The sequence below is a fragment of the Balaenoptera acutorostrata genome, chromosome 5 (assembly GCF_949987535.1).
Source record: "Balaenoptera acutorostrata chromosome 5, mBalAcu1.1, whole genome shotgun sequence".
Taxonomy (NCBI): Eukaryota; Metazoa; Chordata; class Mammalia; order Artiodactyla; family Balaenopteridae; genus Balaenoptera; species Balaenoptera acutorostrata.
In genome coordinates, this window is record NC_080068.1 from 55,217,253 (window position 1) to 55,236,983 (window position 19,731).

The following is a 19,731-nucleotide window of genomic DNA, read 5'->3' on the forward strand; positions in this document are numbered from 1 at the left end:
ACTAAAGTGATTTGTAGTCAACGTTAAGTTCCTTTTTAAACAAACTGATTTCAGTTTATGATGTTTCTTATATGCTTCTTAAGTTGACTTTGAACAACTTAAATAGAGAACTATTTATTACTGGGAGATAGTACTATAGATGTTAATATTTAAAAGCACAGACTTTGGCACCAAATGCATCTGGCTTAGCATTGTGGTTTTGCCACTGACAAGTTGTGTAACCTTGGGACACTTTTCTTTTTAACTAATCCATAGTTCAGAGCATAATATATAAATTGTGGAATTACAGTAATGGTATATGTTTTTAAGGTTCCTGTGAAGGTTAAGTGAAATAAAAATGTAGTTAGTTAGTATATAGTAGGCACATAGTAAGAGCTCCACAAAAGCTGGCTACCATTATTAATTTTTTTCTATATTACATTCTGTCAATTCTAAACCATTTTTCAAGCCTTTGCAGATGTGGCAATGCTTGGTCCAAGGCGAGATGACAAAATAGTGAATAAGGGTAAATATGTGAAATGCTAGAGAGATCACTTGTTTTGGTGCCTATTCTTTGTGTCCCTAGAATTTCCTTTGAATATAACTATCTTTTAGTGGACACATTGGAGCAAAATCAGTATTACCGTAACTTTTTCATCACTAGGGCATGGATACCTTCAGGTTCTGGTGTCTCCCTTATTCATATTTGTATATTGTGGGAGATACTTATTAGTGTAGTGAGAAAGGGAGATTATGGAAATAAAGGACAAATATAGTGAACAAAAGGCTGAGAAGTAAGATGAGTAGAAAAATAACTATTTTTGACTGAGAAAATAAGCAAATATTTCACAGAAAATAAAACACTTGATATTTTGGAAAAAAAAAAGTAGGAACAACAACATTATTTTTAATGATGAACATAAAAGGGAAGATTATCCTGACCTGACATAAAACATATTATGATATGACAATTAGAAGTCACTCTTGGCAAGAAGGATCAAGAAGTGTCTATTGTATCAAAAATACGTGTAGGATTTCTAACAGGCAGAGATGTGAACCAATGGCTTTCAAAACAAGAGAATTACTAAAACAACATACAGAGCAAGTAAATCAAAAGTCTTTATTGTATCAGAATGGACCTAGTCTAAAAAAAGGACAGAAAAAGCATCAGCTAACTGGAAACTTGGTGCTGAGTGAAGAAGGGGATATTATTGCTGAGAATTTGGAAAACAAGCTGCCACTCTTGTGGTTTTGTAGCCTTAATTCACATCATGTATGGTCCAAGAAACTTTGAGGTAAGAATTTAGAGTGATTTTAGAGTAGCAATTTGTCCAGATACCTAACAGGCAAATGTAAATTCCCTTTCTGGAGGAACTCATCTTCATTCCAGGCTTCAAAGAACAAGCTCGTCGTCAAAAATAACTGAGAACTAACTAGTGGTTACCACTGGGAAGAGGGAAGAGGGGAGGAGCAATACAGGTTTAGGGGAGAAAAAGGGTTATTATGGGATTATATGAAATCATGTGTGTGAAACTTCTGAAAATTGTAAAATGCTATAGAGCTTAAAGAATCTTTCATTCAATTAAAAAAAAAAGGTTCACAGAAATGTGTTCCAGATGGACCAAAGGCCAATATATAAAAGCAAAAACAACAAAACTGAAAAGTGTATGACTATATTACAAGAAAAACAGAAAAATGTCTCTGTGACCTTAGAGCAAGGTAGATATTCTTTAAAAAAATACCACAAGAAAATACAAGTAAAAATTGATAAATTTGGTTATATCAAAATAACATTTCCAAAGACAAAAGACACCACAAAGTCAGAGAATAAGTGGCAAGCTGGTAGAAAACATTACAACATGCAACATATAAAAAAGTTCAACAGATATCTAAGGAAAAAAATAAAGCATATAAACAGTCAAAAATCAGTTGAGAAGAATAAGACAAAAGACACATGAAAAGATTAATTTCACTTGCTTGTAACTGGCAAAATGCAAATTAAAAACACACAGACAAAAACCCCCCAAACTGACCTCGCATATAAACAGGCCACATCAAGGAGAATCAGCAGAAACAATGAATACCTTAATTAGACCTTCAAAGGACTTCAGATAATGGAATTACCAGACAAAAAATTTAAAGATATAAAATCCTGAAAATATGTGTAGGCACAAAGCACCATGAGAACAACAAAGTCAATTTTAAAAGGAGCATATTATCTTCTAGAAATGAAAAAGACACTAATTGAACTAAAAAACTCAGTAGATGTATTTAACTTCAGATTTAGAGGCAACTCGAGAGAGAATGAAAGATAAATATGAAGAAGTTATCCAGAATGCAACGTAGGAGAAAATAAATGGAAGATATAAAAACTCTTAAAATATGCAGAAGATGGAGCCACAAGGACTAGGCTAACATGTCTTTTTTAGAATCCCAAAAGAAAACGAAAGTGAATGTGATAGAGTTATTATTTGAAAGATAATGGCTAGCAATTTTATAGAACTGCTAAAAGACCCTTAGATTTTAAAAAACCTTTTAAAAGGTTTTTATTGGGCTTCTCTGGTGGCACAGTGGTTGGGGGTCTGCCTGCTGATGCCGGGGACGTGGGTTCGAGCCCTGGTCTGGGAGGATCCCATATGCCGCGGAGCGGCTGGCCCCATGGGCCACAACTACTGAGCCTGCGCACCTGGAGCTTGTGCTCTGCAACAAGAGAGGCCGTGATAGTGAGAGGCCCGCGCACCGTGATGAAGAGTGGTCCCAGCTTGCTGTAACTGGGGGAAGCCCTCGCGCGGAGACAAAGACCCAACACAGCCAAAAATAAATAAATAAAGTAATTAATTAAAAAAAAATTTTAAAAAAGGTTTTTATTTACCAAATAAACAAATAAAATGAAATCTTTCATTATCACATTGCAGTGCAACTGTAGAATGCCAAAAACCAAAATGGAAACCAACAGTAGCCTGAAAATCACAAAAGATATTCCCTTAAAAATGAAGATGAATTTTTATTTGTTATTTCCATTAACAACACTAGAAATTGAAAGATGGTGAGATTATATCATCATCAATGTGCTAAGAGAAAGGTTTCATCATGGAATTCTATGCCTAATGATGATATTGGGCAAAGAAAGTGGTGAACACATGGTAAGCCTAATCAAACATTGACTGTGTGCAGCAAAAATAATAATTTCTTGTGGTGTTTAAAAAGGAAAGTTAAGGAGAGAATCAAAATGAAAACAATGACATGAGTTGGGAGGCCATTGAAGGGAGTTAAATTGTCCTACGACTTTTTTTTTTGTCCAGAGGAGGGTAGAGATACTAAATCACTTGGTGGATTGTAAATTGATGCAGCCACTAACAAAAACAGTATGGTAGTTCCTCAAAACATTAAAAAAAACTACCATATGATCTAGCAGATCCGCTTATGAGAATATATCTGAAGGAAATGAAAACACTATGTCACAGAGTGAAGATGCACCGTGATGTTCACTGCAGCATTGTTTGCAATTACCAAGACATATAAACAACCTGTGTCCATCAACAGCCGAATGAATAAAGAAGTGTGGTATATCTATAGAATATTATTTAGCCATAAAAATGAGAAAATCCTGCCATTTGTGACAACATGGATGGACCTTGAGGGCATTATGCTGAGTAAGTCAGACAGAGAAAGACAAATACTGTATGATCTTGCTTATATGTGGAATCAAACCAAAACCAAAACTAAAACAACCAAAAACCCTCAAACGCATAGAAAAAGAGATCAGAGGTGAGGGGTAGGGAGTGAGGGGTAGGGAGTGAGGAAATTGGAAGGTACAAACTTCCAGTTATAGGATAAATAAGTACTGAGGATGTAATGTACAACATGATGGCTATAGGAAACACTTCTACGTGGTATATTTGAAAGTTGTTAAGAGAGTAATCCTAAGAGTTCTCATTACAAGGAAAACACTTTTTTTCTTCTTTCCTTTGTATCTATATGAGATGATGGATGTTAACTAAACTTTTTGTGGTCATCACTTTACAATACGTGTAAGTCAAGTTATTATGCTGTACATCATAAACTTACACAGTGCTCTATGTCAATTACATTTTAAGGAAACTGGGAAAAGATACTGAATGCCTTTAGGCTTTAATAAGTTAAGTGTGTAGTAATTACTAGGTAATCATAAAAAAAACCCATCATATATTTCTGCCAAACTAGGGGAGGAGAAGAAATAGAATAAGAAAAAATACTCAGTGCAAAATATGGTAGGGAGGGGAAGAAAAAGAAACAAGATGGTAGATATTATTCCAAATGTATCTATTACAGTAAATGAAAATGGATCAAAGGCTCTACTTTAAAAGCAATGATTGTCAGTCTGGATAAAATAAAATTAATCATATGTTCTTTATGAAAGTCTCATCTAAAGCATAAAGATATACAAATAATGAAAGTTGAAAGAGTGGAAAAAGTTATGCCAGGTAAATTCTATCCAAAAGAAAGCTCATGTAGCTACATAAATATCAGAATGTACTTTAAAGCACAATTAAAACTGCATCTGCAGAAGACATATTTTTTCAAACATACACAGACATTTATAAAGATTGACCATAATCTGAGCCCCAAAACAAATCTTTAACAAAGTTCAAAGGATATGAATTGTTTAGTCTATGGTCCCTGACCACAATGCAATGTTATTATAAATAAATAAATAAGTAAAACCTGGAAATAGCTCATATGTTTGAAAATTAGGAAGTACATTTAAAAATAACCAATGTGCCCAGAATAAATTTTATTGAAAATTAGAAAGCTTTTAGAAATAAATTTATGGGATACAGCTGAAGAAGTGCTTAGAGAGAATTTTATAGTCTTTTAAAAAATTGAGGTATAGTTAGTTTACAATATTATGTTAGTTTCAGATATATAGCATAGTGATTCAGTATTTTAGCAGATTATATTCTATTATACATTATTATAAGATAATGGATATAATTCCTTTTGCTATACAGTATATCTTTGTTGCTTATCTATTTTATATACAGTAGTTTGAATCTTTTAGTCCCATACTCCTAATTTGTCCCTCCTCCTTTTTGTCTCCCCTTTGGTAAATACAAGTTTGTTTTCTATATCTGTGAGTCCGTTTCTGTTTTGTATAACATTCATTTGTATTATTTTTTAGATTCCACATGTAAGTGATATCATATTTGTCTTTCTCTGTTTGACTTATTTCACTAAGCATAATATTTTCTAGGTCCATCCACATTGCTGCAAATGGCAGTATTTCATTCTTTCTAATGGCTGAGTAATACTCCGTTGTGTATACACACACACACACACACACAGACAGACACACACACACCACATCTTCTTAATCTAGTCATCTGTTGATGGGTACTTGGGTGGCTTCCATGTCTTGGCTATTGTAAATAGTGCTGCTATGAGCATTGGGGTGCATGTATCTTTTTTTTTTCAAAAATTTTTATTGGAGTATAGTTGCTTTACAATGTTGTATTAGTTTCTGCTGTACAGCAAGTGAATCAGTTATACATATACATATATCCCTTCTTTTTTAGATTTTCTTCCCATTTAGGTCACCACAGAGCACTGAGTAGAGTTCCCTGTGCTATACAGTAGGTTCTCATTAGTTATCTATTTTGCACATAGTAGTGTATACATGTCAATCCCAATCTCCCAATTCACCCCACCCCCCTTTCCCCCCTTGGTATCCATAAGTTTGTCCTGTACATCTGTGTCTCTATTTCTGCTTTGCAAATAAGTTCATCTGTAACATGTATCTTTTTTAATTAGTGTTTTAATTTTTTCTGAATATCTAGCCAGGAGTAGAATTGCTGGATCATATGGCAGTTCTATTTTTCATTTTTTGAGGAACCTCCATACTATTTTCCATAGTGGCTGTTCTAATTTACGTTCCCGCCAACAGTGTATAAGGATTCCAGGAATTTTATAGTCTTAATACTTTTTGATAAAAGGGAAAAAGTCTAAAATTAACAACTATCATTTCTTCTTGTTAGAAAAAATACCAAAATAAATACAAAAAAAAGAAGATAAAGTTTCAAGAGCAAAATTAATGACATGGAAACCAAAAATACAATAGAAAAGATCCAGATAGCTAAAAGATAGTTACTTGAAGAGACATAGATTCAACAGATCTGTGGTAAGAATAAGGAAGAAAAAGAAGACACAAATAGCTAATATTAAAAGGAAAAAAAAAGAAACATCACTACAAATATATTAAGCATTGAAAAGATAATAAAAGTATGTTATAAAAAATTTAATGTCAATTACTTTGAAAATTTAGATAAACGAATGAATTTCTAGGAAAATAAAACTTAATTGAAATAAGGAATATACATATCAATAGTTTTATACCATCAAAGAAATGGAATCCAAATCTAAAAATATTCTCCATATAGTTGCTCTGAGTAGTCTTTTTAAAATGGAACTCACATGATATTCCTTCTTTGCTATAATGGTTTCCTTTCTCAAAGTTAAATTCAAAACCCTATCCTTGTTAACAAGTCATATTTTTATCTGAACCCCTGCAGCACACTGTCTGACTAAAAGAGTGCTTACATGAATGCTTCCCTTTGTGATACCATTTACATATATTTTGTGTATTTTTCGCTGGAAAAGTTGTGCTTAATACTCTATGGCTGTCGTCATTTCCCTAAAGCAGTAGTCTCTTGCCTCCGTCCTTGTTGATTGTTAAAAGGATTGCTTTTTTGGTGTGATACATTCTACATACCCCCTCAACACATCCCTACCCTCTCTTGCCTTCTGCTTCAAAATTTTTCTCAACCTCAACTCCTGCCCAAATCCTCAGCACCCTTTCATGATGCTTTGCAATGGTAGATAATATTTATTTGTATTCTTTAGCATAAATAGTATCTCTATTTTTTGACCTAAGGCCTTGATATCACTCAATAGCAGCTTCTATGATATGCAGTTGAGATAAATGTACATAAAAAGTTGCATATTAAGGTCTTCAATACTTTTTCAGAACACCAGAGAAAAACACACAGAGCAAAAACTAATAGGGCTTACAAACTGAACATCAGTATTAAAGTATTTAACCAGAGATAAAATACAAAAAATTTACTCCCCAGATAAGAAACCTCCCAATATGAAAACTGAAACCAAAAGTCTCAGTGTCTGTGCATGGTGGAGTGCCCCAGGGCTCAGACTCTGGACGTCTTCTTTTCATCCAAGCACTCCCTAGGTGGGCACTCAATTCTGCCAGACAATCACAAATGCCTATTGCCCTCACTCCTCCAATTTTCTGCATAATTAATTCTTACCCTGTCTTCTCTCTTAGAATCCCCCAAACTCCTTCCAATCCTGACTCTCAGCTGTTAGATAACCTTGCTTTCTCCTTTCCTGAGAAAATTGGAGGAATCAGAAGAGAGCTTCTTCAAATTCCCACCACAACATCTACCCACCTGGCAGCATCTGCACCACCTACTCCATCTCCCCACTTATCATAGATATATATCTGCTCTTATATAAAGCTAATCCACCCACTTGTGCTCTAGATCCTACCCTTTATCTCCTACTCAAGAACATTGCTCCAGCAATCCTTCTGCATCAGTATTTTGCTCCTTCAAGAATGTTTCTATCAGCATAAAATATACCTCTTGACTCACTTTTCCCACCAGCTATTATCCGTTCTTTGCTGCCTTGGAAAGTTATTTATTCTCACTCCAAATCCACTCCTTCCATTCTCTCTTAAAATCACTTACTCACTCCAGTCAATCTTTTATCACCACTATTTCATTATTGTCAAGGTATCCAATTGTTAGTCCTCATTTTCCTTGACCTGTTAGCAATATTTGACACAGCTGATCACCCTCTCCTGTTTGGAAACCCTCCCCCAGTCCTTTTTAAGTTGGCTTCATGGATACAAATCATCTCCTAGATTTCTTCATACTTCCCTATCTATTCCTTCTCAGTCTGTCTCCTTTGCTGGGTCTTTATTTCTCCCTGATGTCACCATTTTGGAGGACCCTGTGGTTCATTCTGGGGTGCTCCCTTCTCTATCTACACTCACTTCCTTGGTGACCTCATTCATTCTCATGCCACTCAAATTTATAATTTCCTCTCAGATTTCTCCTCTGAACTCAGAATCTTCCATTCAACTGTCTCCTTGAAATCTATACGTCAATTGTCTAATAACAATTTCATACTTATCACATCCCAAGCTAGACTTCTGATCTCCTCCAAAACTTCTCCACATGCAGCCTTTCCCATCTCAGTTGATGGCAACTTCTACCCTCTAGTTTTTCAGAATAAAACTTTGGAGTTAAATTTGACCTCTCTCTCTCATATCCCCCCATCCAATCCATTCTGTTGGCTCCACTTCAAAATATATCCAGGATTTGATGACTTCTAAACATCCACTGCTATCACTGTTTTAAGCCACCACCACCTTTCACTTAATTTCTACAGTAACGGCTTAGCTAGTCTTCCAGTTGTAATCATATCCTTCTACAGTTAATTCTCAACCCAATAACTAGCATGTTTAAAACACAAGTCAGAACAATACAAAACACTGGTTATTCTCAACACAGCATCTAGTGTGTTTAAAACATGAATTAAATCATGTCATTCCTTCACTCAAAACCTTCCAATCATTGCTCACTTCACTGAGAAGAAGTTAAAGTTTTTACTATCACTTCTAAGGCATTATATAATCTAGCTTCAATTACCTTTCTGACATCATCTCATACTAATTTCCTCTCATTCACTCAACTCCAGCATACTGGCCTCCTGCTGTCCCTGAAAAGTGCCAGGCACACTCTCACCTTGGTGCTTTTGCTCATGTTGTTCCCTCTCCCTGGAACATTCTACCTCCCAGGAGCCTCACATTTAGCACCCTCATCTCCTCCAGTTATTTCCTTAAAAGTCAATGTTTTGGAGGTATTCCATGTCTATCCTATCAAAAAATTTAAGTTGATCCCCGTGTATGTCATCCTTCCTTGCTTAAATTTTTTCTCATTAGCACTTATCACCACTAACATATCAAACATATATTTATTTATTGTTTATTTTGCTTATTACTCTATCCTAGTGTCTAGAATAGTATATGGTACTTGGTAGTCACTCAATAATTGTTTGTTGTTGAATGAATGGTTTTTACAGTGGTTTGTTCCACCCTTCAAATAGAAAAAAATAACTGCTTGGTACATATAAAAAAAATTCAAATTACATATTAATGACTTTAAGTTGCATACTAATGTCTTAAAACCATAAATGAAAGCAGACGGACTCGGTGGTGCTTACCAAGAAGCAGCTCATGAACACCAAGAGGCCCATGGTCAAGTAGAGCCCTTTCATCCTTCCCATCTTATCCCTATCCTGAAAGAACAAAAATCTCATTCTTTGTTGTTTACACAGCAACTACATACACAATTATTTTATTATCAACACAACTATTTCTTATAGAAGAAATTATTAAAAGTAATAAAGAAATCATTTGAAATCTTGTAAGGAGGCAAAATATAAACGCCAAGACAGTATATTTTCATTTGAATACATCTTACATATAATACAATAGCACATTTGCATTCTTGGAAAATAACCTGTTTTATAATTTAAAATTTTAAAAATGATTATGTATGTAGAAGAGAAAATAGTAATATTGAACCATTTTGAATTTTCAGAATATTCATCATTATTCAAATAGTGCTACAAACTATATTTCAACATTGAATATAAATATTATATGGATTTAGTGAATTTTGTATTGTTCATGTTACAACTGCTCTCTACAATGTATAGTACCAAGAGTTAGTTAGATAATTCAGTGTATTGAAAATCCATTTTATGAAGTCATAAAATGTGAGAGTTAGAAAGGATTGAGAAATGATGATGATTTCTGACCAGTAAAGTTCAGTATGTCATAAGCTCAGTCTTCAGTATAGAAAACAGGTCTACCATTTACTAAGTAGCTACCATTTACTGAGCTGCTCCAAGGAATGGGCTATGTGTTATTTACATTTCTCACTCAATTCCAACAGCAACTCTAAGGAGTAGATTAAATTATCCTTATTTTACCAATAGAAAAATGAAGAAAAATTTTTAGCAACTTGTTCATGGTCTCAAAGCCAGTGAGTGACAAATCTGGGATTTGAAAACCTGACTCTCTGACTCAAAAGCTCCTGTTTTTATCTGTTATGCTATTGTGGAAAATCTAAAAATAATGTGTTTTTCTCCAAAAATTCCACAAGAAAGAGAAGAAAGCTTTTCTTTTTGGAACAGCTCTTCTCTAATACGGTCTTATTTTTGTTAATTTTATGCCCTTATCTGGGAAATTAATTAAACTGCAGAACTAGAATAATGGAATAAGAGGGAATCATACAGTTGCTTTTAAAAATTTTTACTCTTAACTATACTGTAAGAAATAGATGCTGCAGTTACATTTCTGAATAGAAATAACTACAATATTCAGCCATTATGTTAAGACATTCAATTAATTTAAACCTGTGGTCAAGTGAGTAAATGTTATTTGACCTGAAAGTTCAGAAGGGAAGTCTAGAAATGCCTATTAGATGGACCTGGCTCTTTTAAATGGCGCTTAATGAATACTTTTCTTTATCATATTTCCTATCACGTATTTTACAAATATATAAGAATAGCATCACTGACTGCACTTTCATTGAAAGCATATCAGAAGTTCATTATATCAGAGTGCCTGAAAAAATTTCCATTAACTGAAAAATTCAAAGTTTAAAGAACCGAGTCTGTCTCTTTTCAAAAATTTAGAAAATTACCTGCACCTACCCTTGCGGCATCTTCTTTCCTGATGTAGTTAAATTACTAGTTAAATGGAATCTTGTCCGTTACTGTGTCTGAGCATCTTCACAAAGCAAGAAAAAGTGAAGACGAAGGACACACGTAAGAAGAACCAGGGCCACAATTGTTTTTATAACCTGCGATTTTCCCTATTCCGTTCTTTTTAGAGAGAGCAAATATTATGCTGGAAGAGGTCATGACTGGATTGAAAGCTTCTGCTTAAACAAGAGAATAGATGGTTGTCATTTACTGCATTTGACAGTTGTCCTTTGTCTTTCCAGAGGAATGGTTGTGTTGTGATTCACCATGCCAGGTTTTTCTAAGTGCCTGAGTTAAGTTTTCTGGAGGTTTTGGTAACATATGTGCCACTGGGGTCCCAAAGCACTGAGGTTTCCATACTTCTTAAAAATGTCTAATGATATTAATAAAAAAAAATGCCCTTTATAATCATGCCCATTTTATCCAAGATTTAATGTGCAAATCGGAAAAGAATAATGAAAAGATTGAAGCTGTGACAGTGATATTATACAATATTAGTGGTAGGAGCCTATTTTATTTGTTTGTTCTATAGATTCCATTGCACTGTCTTATTTTGCACCTACCTTAGTATGCCTTTTATTATGGTAATGTGTATGTCTGTCTGACTTGCCTACTTAGTTAGAGACATGTTTGATGTCTTGATCTTCTTTGTATTGGCCATAGCTTACAGCATAGAATATTGTGTAAATCAGGCACTTAATATCTGCTTTCTGAACCTGATTTTATTATATTTTATAGAAAATATAATTTATTTTAGAAATGGAAACTATAACTTCAGGCACTATTGACTTGGTCACATTCTACCTTCCTGTATTTCAAAAATATGTAAAGGAATGCTTAGAATATAAGATGTACAAATTAAATAGGAATTATTCATAATTTTTATGCATATCATTCACTTTACTCTTGGGGCTCTGTCACTTTTCTCTTTAATCCTGCTTCTCATGTAACATTTGGCTACTTATCCATCAAAACAAGGCTCCTCAAATTCTATTCCTTTATGAAGCCATCCTTGATGGGACTATCGGCATTGTAGATTTTTTTCTCTTTCTCATTTTTCTGAGCTTTGATTATTGTTTAGTATCCCACAATTTAGTCCTCTGTTATACTTTGTTGTTTTGTTGTGTTCCTCTCTTTTCTTTTCACTTGCATGTAGCCATTCATGGTTTGTAATCCAAGCTTCTTAATATTACCTTCTAGGGATGTGAAAGATCCAGTGTGATATTTCCTTTGCTATTTTTATGAGAACTTTATAGTTACCAAAAAAAAAAGGCGCCCGTAACTTTAATTTGGGCAGTTTCTGTGTTCTGGAGCCTATAAACTCTGGTGTTATACTTATGAAATTTGTTAGTGTAGAATACAGATTTGCCTCGTTTTAATAATGTTAATATTTATTAATTCCAGATTATTAGTCAATTAGCTAAATGCAAACTTTTACATTAGGACAGGTAGTTGATACATGTGATCAGCAGCAAGCATTATTTGACATTATAATTTTAGGAAAAGATGACAAGAGATGCATGTTAAAGGATGTTGTGGCTTAAATTATGCCCCCTAAAAGATATGTTGAAGTCCTAACCCTCAGTAACTCAGAGTGTGGTTTTATTTGCAAACGTAATCAGTTAAGACTGAGGTCATACTGTAGTAGGACCTATTATGACTGGTGTCGTTATAAGAAGATGGCCATATACAGACACAGGGAGAAAGTTATGTGAAGGCAGGCAGAGACTGGAATTATGCTGCCACAAGCCAAGGGATGGCTGGAGTTACCAGGAACTGGGAGAGGCAAGCAAAGATCCTTCCCCTACAGGTTTCAGAGGGAGCATGGCCCTGCCCACACCTTGATTTTTGAACTTCTAGCCTCCAGAACTGTGAGGCTATACATTTTTTGTTGTTTTAAGCCACGTAGTGTGTGAAGCATTTTTTTAGGACAGCTCTAGGAAACTAATACAAATAAATGCAGGGTTTCTTAATAAGTAATGTCCCCATGAGGTTTTGAATGCTTTTCTCCTAAATGCTTGTCTCTTTCACACTAATATGTAGGTGTGTCTGGCTACCTGTCCTTATAGGTTAAGCTTCCCAGATTCATGCCCTGTGAAGCCATCCATCTCCAGGGTAGTTCTTCTAGTTCCTCTTCCTCTCTTTTGTATGAACTTATACTCTGTTTAATTAGGACTAAACACTAGTTACCTCTGTTTTCCTTTATTGTATTTTGTTTTTGGCACTGGTACCATGTGTCTTAGATTTGTTTCCCAATCTAGGGAAGAGTGTCTGCATGAAAGGTTTTCTTTTTCTTCCAAGAGAACGGTACGGTTTACCAAAACCTGGGTATAGAAACTTTGTAAAGTTAGCAAATTGATTTGGAATTATCTTTTATACATCTTAAGACATTATCTATTAGTTAAAATTCTATTAGTTAAAATAAAAAGAAGATTATAATAATCTAATTGCTTGGTGATATAGGGAGATGAGAAGTTTTATGTTGGGATAACAATAGAATTTTCTGGGATTAAAAAAAATCCATGAAGTTGATTCTGTCTCCAGATTAATATCCTGAAGAGAGTGCATCAGAAGGTTAGGGAAACTTAAAAGGCTCATTTGATATTTTAATTCCTTCTCTTTCAATTAACCTAGCAGACAGTTGACATCACCTGTGTCCATGAGAAGTGAGAATCTCTGAATTGCCATGTTTTTAAGGATGAATTTGACTTTTTTTCTTTGCATTCTCGAAAGCTTTATTCGTTGGGACATGACATTTGAAATGGTTTAGTGGTTTCTTTTGGCAGGACTTTTGTACACTGATCTTCAAGGCTCATAAAATATTGTCGCTCAGTTGAAGCAGTTTCCTGTTTTAGCAGAAAACATCTTGTTAGGATGAGAGCTGAAGCCTTTGTTGTGCTCTGAGGCAGCAACTTGCTTTTTTTACAGCCGACGGATAGAAAGCCCTTCAGGTTGCTCTCTACTTCTTGCACCTTTTCAACATATTTACTCTGTTGGAGTATTCAATGTGTTTTTTCTAGACTTTGGATTAATCTCTAAGTATTTTGGAGAAGGACCTAAGTGTTTCATCTTTCACTGCATATCCTTTCAGGTGTTGTTTATGGTGGCTGAATAATGGAGATTAGTCTCCAGACCTCTGAGAGTCCAAGACTGGGGCTTGGGAGAAGCAGAGAAGAGTACCTGACATCAGTGGTCTCAACTATGGATCAGGCAATTACATTAGTATGTGTACAAGAGATACATTTCCTCTTCACCAGAAGACTCAGAGACAAAGGGAGAGCCTAAGTATGTCTGCTCTCTCCATCAATTTTAGTCTGTGATGTCCAAAACTAATAACATAAGAGTTGAGATGACCGTAGTCATTATCTGGTCATTATTGACAATATCAAGTCTGCCAAATATGGTTGTATAAGTTGTTCACTGATCAAAGGTGCCTAGATATAGGGATAAGTGAGAGTTGAAATCCAGCTTTCTCCCTACTCTTGTGTGAACTCTTGTGTAGGGTTGTGTTAGATTGGTAGAAGGGGCAGTAGTTTCTTATTTTCACGAAGATGTTTTGTGGTTTATTTGCAACCTTGAAAAATATTGATGAGGTTTAAATCTCAGACAATCAAGCTTAGCTGTCTATCAGATGTCTGTGTGCTCTTTACTTCAAAACAGTATTTGGAAGATGGGAGTGATTGTGGTCTAGCATTTAATGTGGTCTCCCCATAGTGAGGGTGACTTTCCTACATGCCCATATTTTTCTTCTAGTCACTCCTGTAAGCAGCACCCACAGTTGTAAGATAGTTTTAAGATGTGTAGCTCAGCTAGGAATTCAATGTATGGCTTTTCTGTATATGGAACCCTTCAATACCATAGAGCTTCCCCAGTGAAATGAATCTGATGGATGATGTCTTGACCTCTAATTATTTCTTAAAAAAAGAATCAAACATTTTTTCTTGAATGAATAGGAAGCAATTGTGATCCAGCTAGACTCCCTGATCTCTTGGCCTCAACTTATTGCATAGGTTTGTGCCATATTTTGGATTCCCTTTACCTTGTCTCTTAGTCTTCCCTGTTATGCTGCCCTTCATGTGCTGGCATGGTGAATCATAGAAATCAATCAATCAATAGATGCAACACAAAATTAAAATTAAAAAAACCCCAACAAACTGAATCATGAGGTAAAGATCAAAATTGGTTTGGATCAGGTGACAAACTGGGGTTAGAAAGATGGAGACTAGGATTCAGCACATAGAGATCAAATTTGCAATAATAGTAACCAGATGACAAGAACAAAGTTGATCAGAAAAATCCAGAAATGCAAAGGAGCAGAGTCAGATTTGCAAATTAATGTCAAGAGTACCAAACATCCATTTCATGAAAGAGAGAAGTAGAAGTTCAGCATCATAGGCCAAAGCAGGGTAGTGCTGGAGAGATGTATCACAGACAGGGAAGAATATGTCTGCAGGTAGCCTCTCCCTATGACCTTGATGTCCATGTTTGCCTGGGAACCCAAGTATCCTGCTGTCCTGGTCAATGCAGTGGGTACGCATGTTTAAAAAGCATTAGGTATCGTCACTACAAGTCCATCAAACTGGATGCTTAAAGTTTAACATGCTGAAAAATGACCTCAGGATTAGTGATATCTCTGATTTTATGCAAATTTCACTGACATTTAACATGGACTTTCTGGGGAGATCAGTGCATGTGAAAGCTGGTCCAGATGGCTTGAGGGAAACAGAGAGAGTGAGTTGGGCCTTTATGGCAGTTAGAGGTGGGTCTGGGCAAGAGTTCACAGTGGGTTTGCAGTTTGTGAAGCTCAAATTGCCCTCAGGCACCAAAAAAACATGGCATACACACTGGATTTCTTGTCTTAGTTGTCTGGTTATGGAGTAGATAAGGAAGAGGTTGGGGATTTAAATGGTCAAACATCAAAAATGGAGCCAGCCTCTTTCTTACAGGAGAATACCTATCAATGTGGTCATATGGTCTTATACTTTTGCAATATTTATAGACATAAAATATTTAACCATGATTGGTTAAGACTAATGTCTTTTTCTCTTTAATTTCTCTTCTGTCTCACTTCCTTTTGTGTCTGATGGCATTGGAGAGGATGTTACAGGCATTTTGGAGAACAGGTTATGGGGAAGTTGAGATGGGAATATATTTAGTTTGGAAATAATAGGATGTATTTATGTGGGTCACAGTCACTTTTAGGTATAGTTAAGTTATTACTAGCCTTCCTGGTGTAAGAGTGGCTTCTAGAAATAATTCTGTTACTCACTGAGCTAGCTTACCTGGCATTGTGATATGAATGTGCAGGGCCAAAGGTCATATCAGAGTAAGAACATATCTTGAAGTACCTTGCACCAAAAGAAAAATGGACAGAGAAAGAGAAACACAGTTTGAAATGCACAGAGGCTGTCTGTGCAAAATTCTTCACTCATTAGGTATGCAAAATCGTGAACAGAAGATTTAGTTCTCGTTGGTGCCTAGTCAAAATGGAAATGCTTGCCTTGATTATGCAGCATGTATAATGATAAACTCTCTCATTTATCTATCATCTATCTATTTTATATCTATCTCAGGAATATTATGAAATATAATATTCAGATTTTCTGTTTTTGTAGTACATGAATCAAGCTATTCAAACAGTGAGTACATCTATATTTTGAGCAACATGTTTTGTGCATATCCAGGAAATGCTAACATTGTCAAAAATATTATAAAACTCATAATATATCACTATAATTGAGGATATCATCAATAAACTGCCATGATTTCAAAAGGTGTTTAAGATAAGTCACTTTTTAAAAAAAAAATTAATTTATTTATTTTTGGCTGTGTTGGGTCTTTGTTTCTGTGCAAGGGCTTTCTCTAGTTGTGGCAAGCGGGGTCCACTCTTCATCGCGGTGTGCAGGCCTCTCACTATCGTGGCCTCTCTTATTGCAGAGCACAGGCTCCAGACGCGCAGGCTCAGTAGTTGTGGCTCACGGGCCTAGTTGCTCTGCGGCATGTGGGATCTTCCCAGACCAGGGCTCAAACCCGTGTCCCCTGCATTGGCAGGCAGATTCTCAACCACTGCGCCACCAGGGAAGCCCCGATAAGTCACTTTTATAAGAAAACTTGCAATACTCTGAACTCTTACAGCTCACGTATGAAAGAAACTTGGCAAAATATCCCAATATTTGTCAATGATTTAAAAAATTTACATGCTATTGCCAATAATGAGTGGTAAAGCATAAATGACATTTCTAAACTATCAATAATAAAAAGATATTTTAATCATCCATGCTAAAGGAAAGCTAAATTATTATATTTTGCTTCTTACAGAAAATGATAATTTCTGTAAGAAGCATCTCATTAAATCACTTCATTGGAAGTGGTAATCAAAGAATATACAAAAAATGCAGCTTAACAAGACTATAGATATCTCTTAGGTGGTTGATTATTAAAATGTTTTTGGGGGACTTTGTCAGTTTTAAAAAATTTTTAATTTGTTGATATTTCTTATATTTTTCTAAATAAATATTTAATCTTGTGCATGATTTAGAATTTAGAATTTTGTATTATTTTCCTTAAGAGGACCACCCAAATAGTATAAGATTCCAGTCCCACAAAAAAACTGGATATGCCCTTAGTAACAGTATTGGAATCTGAGGTCATTCACCATTTATCTATCATTAGGGGTAGACTACATTGTATGTAACCAAGCACTAAAGATTTATAAGTGTGACTACTACTGTCATTATCTTTAACAATGAAAAAAACAAATTACGATAAACTGGTCTTATTTGTCTCATGGCTATTTCTGGGAGCTTTGAGAGATTCAGAGAGAGAGAGAGTGTTTAAGTATGAGTAAATGTGAGACATTTGACTTTATTATTTTGTCCAGGATCAATAATATAGAAAGTGGGCATTTCATAGTTTTAATATCCATAAGTTTATGGTCTACCAAAAGTTTAGATAAAACATGTGACTGCCTGGGTTCAAATCCTGGCTCTGATACTTTTAGGCTGTATAATAGGGGATAATAATAGTTTTAAGGATTAAATAAGTTAATATTTATAAAGTTCTTACTGTTTGGCAGTACCATGCACATGTTAAATAAAACAGATTGTGCCGGTGGTAGCTTATATAGATCTTCTCTGTCTCATATGTTCATCCTAGTTCAGTTCAGTGGCACCGAGTTGTCTCTGTTAAGTGAGGCTCTCAGATTTCCAAGGCTAAATGATGCAGACAGAGCTTTTTTCTCCCATTTTGTCATTTTTTAGTTATTAATTTTTATAGGCCAACTGAGACTGTAAGGGAAGAAAACTCCCTGTTCCACCCTTTCACATCCCAGTCCTGCTCTCCAGAGGCAAGTGCTTCCAACTGCTTTTGTTGTTTCTTCTAGTATCTTAAAACTGTAAGATTAACAGCTACTTTAAAAATTGTTGGCCTTTTTAAGGAGGTATAACATACTTTCAGTAAACTATGCACATCTTAACCTTTACACATGTTACATCTTAAATGTTTACACATGTTACCTATGCAGACACTTGGTGACCAGAGCCCAGATCAACATAGAAAAGATTGCTAGCTCCCCAGCAGTGGGGTTCCCTTTGCTCCCTTGTAGCTGTAACCTTCCCAGCATAACTCATCTGTCAACTTAGATCAGGGTTTCTCTATCTTTTTTTTTTTAATGTTTATTTATTTATTCTTATTAGTCGTCCATTTTATACACATCAGTGTATACATGTCAATCCCAATCTCCCAATTCATCACACCACCACCCCCACCCCCCTCTGCTTCCCCCCTTGGTGTCCATACGTTTGTTCTATACGTCTGTGTCTCAATTTCTGCCCTGCAAACTGGTTCATCTATACCATTTTTCTAGGTTCCACATATATGCATTAATATACGATATTTGTTTTTCTCTTTCTGACTTACTTCACTCTGTATGACAGACTCTAGGTGCATCCACATCTCTACAAATGACCCAGTTTTGTTCCTTTTTATGGCTGAGTAATATTCCATTGTATATATGTGCCACAACTTCTTTATCCATTCGTCTGTCGATGGGCATTTAGGTTGCTTCCATGTCCTAGCTATTGTAAATAGTGCTGCAGTGAACATTGGGGTGCATGTGTCGTTTTGAATTATGGTTTTCTCTGGGTATATGCCCAGTAGTGGGATTGCTGGGTCATATGGTAGTTCTATTTTTAATTCTTTAAGGAACCTCCATACTGTCCTCCATAGTGGCTGTATCAATTTACATTCCCACCAACAGTGCAAGAGGATTCCCTTTTCTCCACACCCTCTCCAGCATTTGTTATTTGTACATTTTCTGATGATGTCCATTTTAACAGGTGTGAGGTGATACCTCATTGTAGTTTTGATTTGCATTTCTCTAATAATTAGTGATGTTGAGCAGCTTTTCATGTGCTTCTTGGCCATCTGTATGTCTTCTTGGGAGAAATGTCTATTTAGATCTTCTGCCCATTTTTGGATTGGGTTGTTTGTTTTTTTAATATTGAATTGCATGAGCTGTTTATATATTTTGGAGACTAATCCTTTGTCCCATGGTTCATTTGCAAATATTTTCTACCATTATGAGGGTTGTCTTTTTGTCTTGTTTATGGTTTCCTTTGCTGTGCAAAAGCTTTGAAGTTTCATTAGGTCCCATTTTTTAATTTTTGTTTTTATTTCCATTACTCTAGGAGGTGGATCAAAAAAGATCTTGCTGTGATTTATGTCAAAGAGTGTTCTTCCTACGTTTTCCTCTAAGAGTTTTATAGTGCCCGGTCTTATATTTGGGTCTCTAATCCATTTTGAGTTTATTTTTGTGTATGGTGTTAGAGAGTGTTCTAATTTCATTCTTTTACATGTAGCTGTCCAGTTTTCCCAGCACCACTTATTGAAGAGACTGTCATTTCTCCATTGAATATCCTT